Genomic DNA, 8990 nt, shown 5'->3' on the forward strand with positions numbered 1-8990 from the left:
CTCAACCAAAAATAAGTCCTACCTACACTCTTCAATGTTACTTTATGTCCAATGATAGACAGCTATCCATATTTTTTAGCTGTCTCCACTGCCGCTGAATAAACTCCAGATACAGCCTCAAACGGACAAACACCACCGACCACATATGAAAGACGAAAGACCACATTGACATTACTGCTCGCCATTAAATACTTTCTGATACCTTACACATTACTGAATCAATGTGAAATATTAAAACAACGACCAACACCACAACGAACGTTAATTTCACATTTATACATATTACTAGAGTATATTTACAATTATTATGATCATTTTCCACTGTCTCATTACAAATACAACACAGAATTACTTAAGTTATTAGCGATATTCATAAATACGTTAAAACTATCAAATACAAGGTGTGGTCAAAAAGTAAGGGTAATTTTTGCTTTTCTTAAAAAATTTTCATTTATTCAGCAACTTTGTCCCCTTCAAAGTAATTCATCAGCGATTCAGCTTTTGTCTCATCAGTGGTGGCAAAACAATGTCCTTTCATGGTTCTCTTCAGGAGGCCCCTTGTGGCCCCGTCCGGCAAATACTGTAGCTGAGACAACATAACTGTTTTGTCTTTTGCCAAAAGATTACGAACAAACATACAGATATGAGCGGAAGCATTCCATGATCCAGTTTCCACGAGTGGATTTGCAACAATTCTGGTCATTTTCTTCGAATTGGTTCACGCAAACGGCTCTTAACTTCCATGAAGCAATCCTTTTTGACCGTACGGCCATAAGGTAGGAACTTTTGACGCACTATCCTACTGTAATCGAAGATGACAGTGAGAAGAACCTTTACACACTACGGAACTTGTCGACTTTTTTTTTTTTTTTTTTTTTTTTTTTTTTTTTTTTTTTTTTTTTTTTTGTCTTGGCCCTTCAGGCACTTTCCATTGCGAAGTTTGGGCCTTGGTTTCGAAGTTATAATCGTACACCCACGTTCCGTAACTTGTTATAATCTTCTTTCCAAGTTCTGAATCGTTGTCGACTTCACGTGGAAATTTCTGAGTGATGTCTACGCAACGTCGTTTTTAGTCGGAATCCAACAATTTTCGAACAAACTTTACTGCTACACGTTTCATGCCCAAAATATCAGAAAACATAGCTTTGCATGAGCCCAAGGATATGTTCACATCATCAACATCTTCTCTGATGGCGATTCGGTAATTTTCCAGAACCATTTTCTTTACTTCTACCACATAGTCATCAGTAATTGATGTGCTGGGGCGTTCAGGGCTCTTGTTGTGTTCATCGTCTTCACGACCCTCTTTGAAACGTTTATACCACGCACGAACTCTTGTCTTACTCATAGCAGATTCGTCAAAAGTAGCAGTCAACATTTCAAATGCTGTGCTGCACTTTATTCCAGTTTTCAATTTAATGCAAACTCTTTGATCCATCTTTTTCAAAGGTAAAAATTCGCCGAGCACTCGAAAACACTTATAACTTTTCGACTGTCAACAATAAACTAAATATTCAAAACAGCTAAAAATGCCAACATACATCAAGAACATATGAACCAAAAAGATAAAATATCTTGATAATCGGATATATAAAGCCCGCGAAATAAAAAAAATCCTCATTACTCTTTGATCACACCAGATACATATTGCCAGCTTGAAGAAGGAGCGTCGTTTCGTCCTCTAGATACCTATACTTTTGTTCTTGTATTTTACTTTTTATTATTTGCACCTTCTTAGTTATTTAATATAACATTTATTACTGGTCGCTTACATAAATAATCACTTAAATTATATCTATAAGTTAAGTGTACGTACTCATAGTCTGGGACGATTAGGTGAGGAAGTAGGTAACTCATACTTCCTTCAGACTGTGTGTCGCTTGTGGAGGATGTGTGGCTGTAGCACATTTGCATATCTAACTTTTATAAAATCATTTGCTCATGTCTGTACATACATGTGCAGAATTTGAAATGTCGCCTATTGTGGTGTTTGTTCATACCATCAGCTTTCATTCTATACTTCATACAATGTGATCGCTCCAGTGGTATAATCGTTATTAACTTCTATTCCCAGGTTTAATATTTACAATTCAATACAGTTTTCAATTTATTGCAAACTATTTGATCCATCTTTTTCAAAGGTAAAAATCCGCCGAGCACTCGAAAACATGTATAACTTTTCAAAACAGTTGTTACTTTTTGAATATTTGTTGTAGAATCACGTTTACATCTGCAAAGAGGTCGTGTCATTGTAATAACTTTTGTGATGTGTTTGGTTTTATTGTGTCACGTTTGTAAGGTCTGCAACGTGGTTTCTCTGAAAACGCAATATTCATCTTGTAATTCGTTCACTGTAGGTCGCCGTTATGTCTTCTGCAACCACTGTCCTCACAGTTAGCTAAATAACAAAAATTTCTAATGGCGAAAAATAATCTATTGATGTTAAAATAAAAGTTTTCGTACAAAATATGTTCCGTTCACTTGACAGTAATTTTGAAAATCTATTCTGCTTGTGCTGACGGTGTTTTGCTATATTCAGTGTACATGTCCTACTCAAAATTATTTGAAAATATGGTTTCTCTTTACTAAAGAATATTTCCTCTTTTTGAGGTGGCTTGAGAACAACATAATTAATTCTTCTGTGGAAAATATCACTATAAAAGCTTCATAATATCAGCTGATATATTACAAATCCCTGGTGTTAGAATACATAACACACTATTTTAAGGTATTTGGGAGATGTCAGACACAGCTTAATTACAGCAAACTTATTGTGATATGCTCTTCTTAGTTGTATGTCATTACCTGACAATCTGTTCAACCCTAAATTATATGGAACTCTCAGAGAAACATTACTGAATGTGTCTGCAAGTTCAGGCTGATCTGTAATCCGTTTATCATTTTTTATTTCCCAGATTTCTTTTCCAGTAGTATTTTTATTATATTTGCAGCAGTTTTGTTTTGTTGGTAGAGGAGTTAAGATTTCTGCGAAAGACGTAATTTTCGATACTGTGATTTATATATTCAAATTCTATAATACATTTTGTAATGTTATCTAGACCTGTGATAAAAATGTACATTAATGTCGAAACCGACTCTACTAAGTTTGCATGGCGTCATGGTACCTTTCGTAGCCCATAATTTAGGATCTTTTAATTGACTTAAAACTATGTGTTTCAAATAAGAAACAGCATACGACTGTTACATAATGTACTATATTTTTCATTCACATTGGCCTTTTGCATACCTCTCTCCAGTCATTATTTTTTTTCTATTATGTACATCTAACACTTCTCAGTTGCTGTTTGCTTTGTTTTTTTCTCTTCTCATTGTTTTAATGTCATATTTCATGATATTAAATTTCATTATTTGAACATAATGATCAGTGGGACTGTTATGTATGTGATTGATACCATAATTTTTCAATGTAAGTGGTATCATTAACAATGTGTACGATTGTGATAGCACTGGTCACGATTTGTAAACAGATACAATGAAATGGCAAGGGAGATTTGTATGATTGAAATAACTATGGCCTATAAAAACTTAAAATATGATCTATTTAGAAGTTAAGCAAAAGTATTAATAAAGCATTCATTTCTTTCACCAGTAGCTCAAAATTACTAACAGAATCCTTGTGGTGCGTTTCTGTGAAGTTCTTCAAAATGCCGATCACTGAAAGACTCCAGTATAACAATGCTTTTTAAATTCATCCCTAATATGAATAATAATGCCTTCTCTATTCATGTTTGATCTAAAGTAAATAGAAGCAAAGCTATTTCCACCCACTTTCAGCATCCTGTTTCAGTTTTTATACAGTTTTAAAAAAGTAGTTACATACCTGTATCATTCGCAGGCTGCACTTAATCTAAACAAAGCAGTTTATTTAAGTTGTTTCAAATCTTTTACATTTTGGTGCCCTAGATTTATTTTATCCTTACTTTTATTTTCACGGATTTTATACTGAAAATTTTCACTAATACTATCTTCTCGATATCGACAGTCTGAAGTTTGTCCTAATAGGGACATAGTATAATACGATTGATCATAGGGTTAATCTAGTCAGTAGCGGTTACCTCCATTAAAGATACGAGACATAAGATTCGGTGGCGAAATGAGCTTTAGAGATCCATTAATTCCGTGTGATGGTGGAAAGCAGAGCTAGAAGCATGGTAGGAGCTCACACATCTAACTTACTGGTAGATGGTAATGTCAGAGGAGGATTGACGCGATAGGAATATGCAGATTGCGTGATTTAGACCGTTATTATGATTGTTAAAGCAGTGATTCTTTTTAAGCCAGAAATTCTGACCAACAGAAAAGATAGCTCACAAATAGTGTTCAGAGTCTATAGCTTCAGAAGCTCATGTGTAGCAATGAAGAAGGAGAGACATTTTACAAAGGTCTAAATTGCTGGAGGATAATACTAATTAGCAAGTCCAAATTTAAGAGGAATTTAACTGCGAGAAACTGGTGTGCACATGCAAAATCTGTCATCACTACCTTATTTGGCATTCTTCACTGGACTCAGAACGGAACGTAGATAAAAATGTTTAGAATCCAAGCAACTTGCATAGTGGATTATCTTAAAGTAAGTCATGTGTGAGGTTATCACTTATTAGCTAAAGAACTTCAGGCGTAAGAATTTTTGGAGTGTGCCACATCGAAAAGATCGTTACTCTTACCGTATTTAATTTACAGATATAATAAATTTTAGTAATGTATGGACAGCACATAAATAATTACATGAAGGACAAGGAAAAACTTAAGAAAAGAGATACAGAGCTGATGAACGGCTGTTGTGGAACTGCATCAAGAGGGAAAGGCTTACGTGCTTCGTCGGTAGTCGGAGGCTAAGCTAAATGTATAAGATGTGGGTTTTTCAGCAGATGAGTGTGGTCGAAGCATCCTCTCTGTCGGCTTGCGAATAGGCTGTCGATATGTGTTAACTTACCAGAAAATTTGTCGTTCACAGCAGCAACTTTTGAATAACGTTCACGAAACGTGTTTTAACGCGTGGCGGAAACGGTTGGACAGCCACATTCACCATGTGATGAGCATTTACTTAACGTATGACAGTTAAATACTTCTGCTGTATTGCAGTGATACTTCCAATCATAAATTAACCTAACACATTAAATGTAAGAGTTTCTGCAAATACACTACTGCCCATTAAAATTGCTACATCACGAAGATGACGTGCTACAGATGCGAAATTCAATCGACAGGAAGAAGATGCTGTGATATGCAAATTATTAGCTTTTCAGAGCATTAACACGAGGTTGACGCCGGTAGCTACACCTACAACGTGCTGACATGAGGAAAGTTTCCAACCGATTTCTCATACACAAACAGCAGTTGACCGGCGTTGCCTGGTGAAACGTTGTTGTGATGCCTCGTGTAAGGAGGAGAAATGCGTACCATCACGTTTCCGACTTTGATAAAGGTCGCATTGTAGCCTATCGCGACTGCGGTATATCGTATCGCTACATTGCTGCTCACGTTGGTCGAGATCCAATGACTGTTAGCAGAATATGGAATCGGTGGGTTCAGGAGGGTAATACGGAACGCCGTGCTGGATCCTAATTGCCTCGTATCACTAGCAGTCGAGATGACAGGCATCTTATCCGCATGGCTGTAACGGATCGTGCAGCCACGTCTTGATCCCTGAGTCAACAGATGGGGACGTTCGCAAGACAACAACCATCTGCACGAACAGTTCGACGACGCTTACAGCAGCATGGACTATCAGCTCGGAGACCGTGGCTGTGGTTACCCTTGACGCTGCATCACAGACAGGAGCGCCTGCGATGGTGTACTCAACCTGCGTGCACGAATGGCAAAACGTAATTTTCTCGGATGAATCCAGGTTGCGTTTACAGAATCATGATGGTCGCATCCGTGTTTGGCGACATCGCGGTGAACGCACATTGGAAGCGTATATTCGTCATCGCCATACTGGCGTATCACCCGGAGTGATGGTATGGGGTACCATTGCTTATACGTCTCGGTCACCTCTGTTCGGATTGACGGCACTTTGAACAGTGGACGTTACATTTCAGATGTGTTACGACCCGTGGCTCTACCCTTCCTTCGATCCCTGCGAAACCCTACATTTCAGCAGGATAATGCACGACCGCATGTTGCAGGTCCTTTACGGGCCTTTCTGGATACAGAAAATGTTCGACTGCTACCCTGGCCAGCACATTCTCCAATCTCTCACCAATTGAAAACGTCTGGTCAATGGTGGCCGGGCAACTGGCTCGTCACAATACGCCAGTCACTACTCTTGATGAACTGTGGTATCGTGTTGAAGGTGCATGGGCAGCTGTACATGTACACGCCATCCAAGCTCTGACTCAATGCCCAAGCGTATCAAGCGCGTTATTACGGCCAGAGGTGGTTGTTCTGGGTACTGGTTTCTCAGGATCTATGCACCCAAATTTCGTGAAAATGTAATCATATGTCAATTCTAGTATAATATATTTGTCCAATGAATACCCGTTTATCATGTGCATTTCTTCTTGGTGTATCAATTTTAATGGCCAGTATTGTATTCTCTGCAGTGCAATAAAAAGATTTGTAGTAGGGTAAAAAGGGTTGCCTCTTATTTTCATCTGAACTGAAATTTCAATAACAACTACAGTTAGATCTTAAACTGAATTTTGTACCATGTGGCTAACGTATTCATCGCCAAATTTCAGGAGTGAAAGTGAGTCAGGATGAAAGTGAGTCCTTCAGACATTTTTTTCCGGAGACCTTAATTCTTCCCAAACGGGTGTATTTACATGTTTATAGAAGTAGCGTACTAAACTAACTTTAATCTCTTGCCATGGAAAACATACCCTACAGAAATCTGCTATAAATCTAGTCAATTCACTTTCCTCCTTGAAGTTACTACTGATATATACACACACACTCCGTCTTCAGGCCACAAGTGGCCCATCGGGACCATTCGACCGCTGTGTCATCCTCAATGAGGATGCGGATAGGAGGGGCGTGTGGTCAGCACACCGCTCTTCTGGTCGTTATGATGGTTTTCTTTGACCGAAGCCGCTACTAATCGGTCGAGTAGCTCCTCAGTTGGCATCACGAGGCTGAGTGCTCCCCGAAAATTGGCAACAGTGCATGGCAGCCTGGATGGTCACCCATCCAAGTGCCGGCCAAGCCCGACAGTGCTTAACTTCGGTGGTCTGACGGGAACCGGTGTATCCACTGCGGCAAGGCCGTTGCCTGCTACAGAGATATATAGAAATATAAATAGTAAGTATGCCTGTATTTCTGTGTTTATTAATCAGGATATAAGGATGCAGCCACTTGCCATATACAGGTCCTTCAGATAGATCCTACATTGTTCCTAGGTTTTCCTGTTATTAGGCAGGCTATATGGACACTACTTTGTTCTCTTCTCACGCTTTGAATTTTTTTCTCGATTTCGATCACCTTGTTCTCATTCCAGATGAACCTGACTTGTGTGGCAGAGCGTACGGCCTTCTCAGTTGCTTGGTTACACAGGTCAGTTCATTGTTATTTGTTTTCATAATTAAACTGCTGAGCGTAATGGTAGGATCAGAAATGACAGAGCTCTGTAGTCACATCTAGTGTTCGGCCTACTGTACGTTTATATGGAAAAAGTATCAGAATATTGTAACCCATGTTTAGTAGAATTTTAAGACGTTCTTCACCAAAACATTGATTTTTGAGTTCCGTGTGTTGTTTTCTTCAATGAATGAACAGAGTCGAGCTAGAAAGTAGTACCTCCGTAGTCTCTATCTGAAAACTCTCAAAGCTTTTTAAGTAAAACAGCCGTTATTAAAATCCTACTCTCTATCCTTCTTGTTTACATGTTTATTTCTCAACACAGTCACCCAGACCAGAGGCCCATTTCTGCCAATGAAAGACGTTTGTTAATACAGTCACCGTAGAATGCTTGATTTTGCTGACAGAACCGCAACCTCACCTCTGCTTGCAACCGCCACTATCAAGTCATCCAAGGTGTCCTTTAAGTTTTGGAAACAAGATGATCGATAACAGTGAACCCCAGACGACGGAGTGGTCGCGTGTGCCCCTGACATTGTCACGTGAAGGATAGGGTACTCCATGTGTCGACGAACTCTTCGGAACTCAATTACAGCCCATTATTTGTCATGCACCGACATATTTATGTTAAGGGGAAACGTTATGGAAACAAAAAAAAAAAGATTTAACAAAAATTTTACCAGTAGATGGCGCTGTTTGCACCACAATATGCCAAATAAAAGACGCGGGGTACACGGCTGTTCCTTACTTTTTTCGAGGAGATGGGTCGTACTGATCACGTTGCCTGACTGGTAAACGCTATAAGAATCTGTTGCGCACTAACGTCATTCCAGCCCTTAAACAGCGTGGATGTGGAAAGTTATAATTATCAGCCGTCATTGTCTTACAGCCTGGTCGTCCAGATAACCTGATCTCAATCCGTGTGACATCTGGCTGTGAGGTTATCTGAAAGATGCTGTGTTCCGTGCTCCGATTACAAATGTAGCTGAATTAAGGGCACGCAACGCGCAGCGTATTCTGAACGTGTCACCTGGGACATTCCGATCTGTTGCGGAACAAGTTCTTTCTGGATTTCAGCTTGTGGCAGAAAGCAGTGGACGACATACTGCAAATATCTTGTGCCAGTATCACGACAGTTAAAAACCGATTTCACTGTTGCTTTTTATGTCATTTTGGCCTCAGGACAACCAGCAATCGATATCATTGTTGATTTTGTGGGTTTTTGAAGTCAGGACAATTCAAAACTTATTTTTGCCATCCAATTTGTACGCCTTTGCCGTGTCGAATGAGTTTACCTAACTTACAGTACCACAACTGCTGAATGGCAAATCCTCTCAAACGGCAGAAGTTGCGACTTGTGTCAGCGAAGCGCAACTGTCGATCGCATAATATGTATATCAATCGTTATTGAGAACAGAATTAAAAACTTGGTGGCATTACCTTTCACCACC

General features: G+C 39.2%; 1 pseudogene; it reads right to left on the minus strand.

The window, feature by feature from the left end:
* Positions 1-7116: 7116 nt before the first annotated feature.
* Positions 7117-7234, minus strand: LOC124546088 (annotated as a pseudogene).
* Between the last annotated feature and the right edge of the window lie 1756 nt (positions 7235-8990).

This window comes from Schistocerca americana, chromosome 8, assembly GCF_021461395.2.
Source record: "Schistocerca americana isolate TAMUIC-IGC-003095 chromosome 8, iqSchAmer2.1, whole genome shotgun sequence".
Lineage (NCBI taxonomy): Eukaryota > Metazoa > Arthropoda > Insecta > Orthoptera > Acrididae > Schistocerca > Schistocerca americana.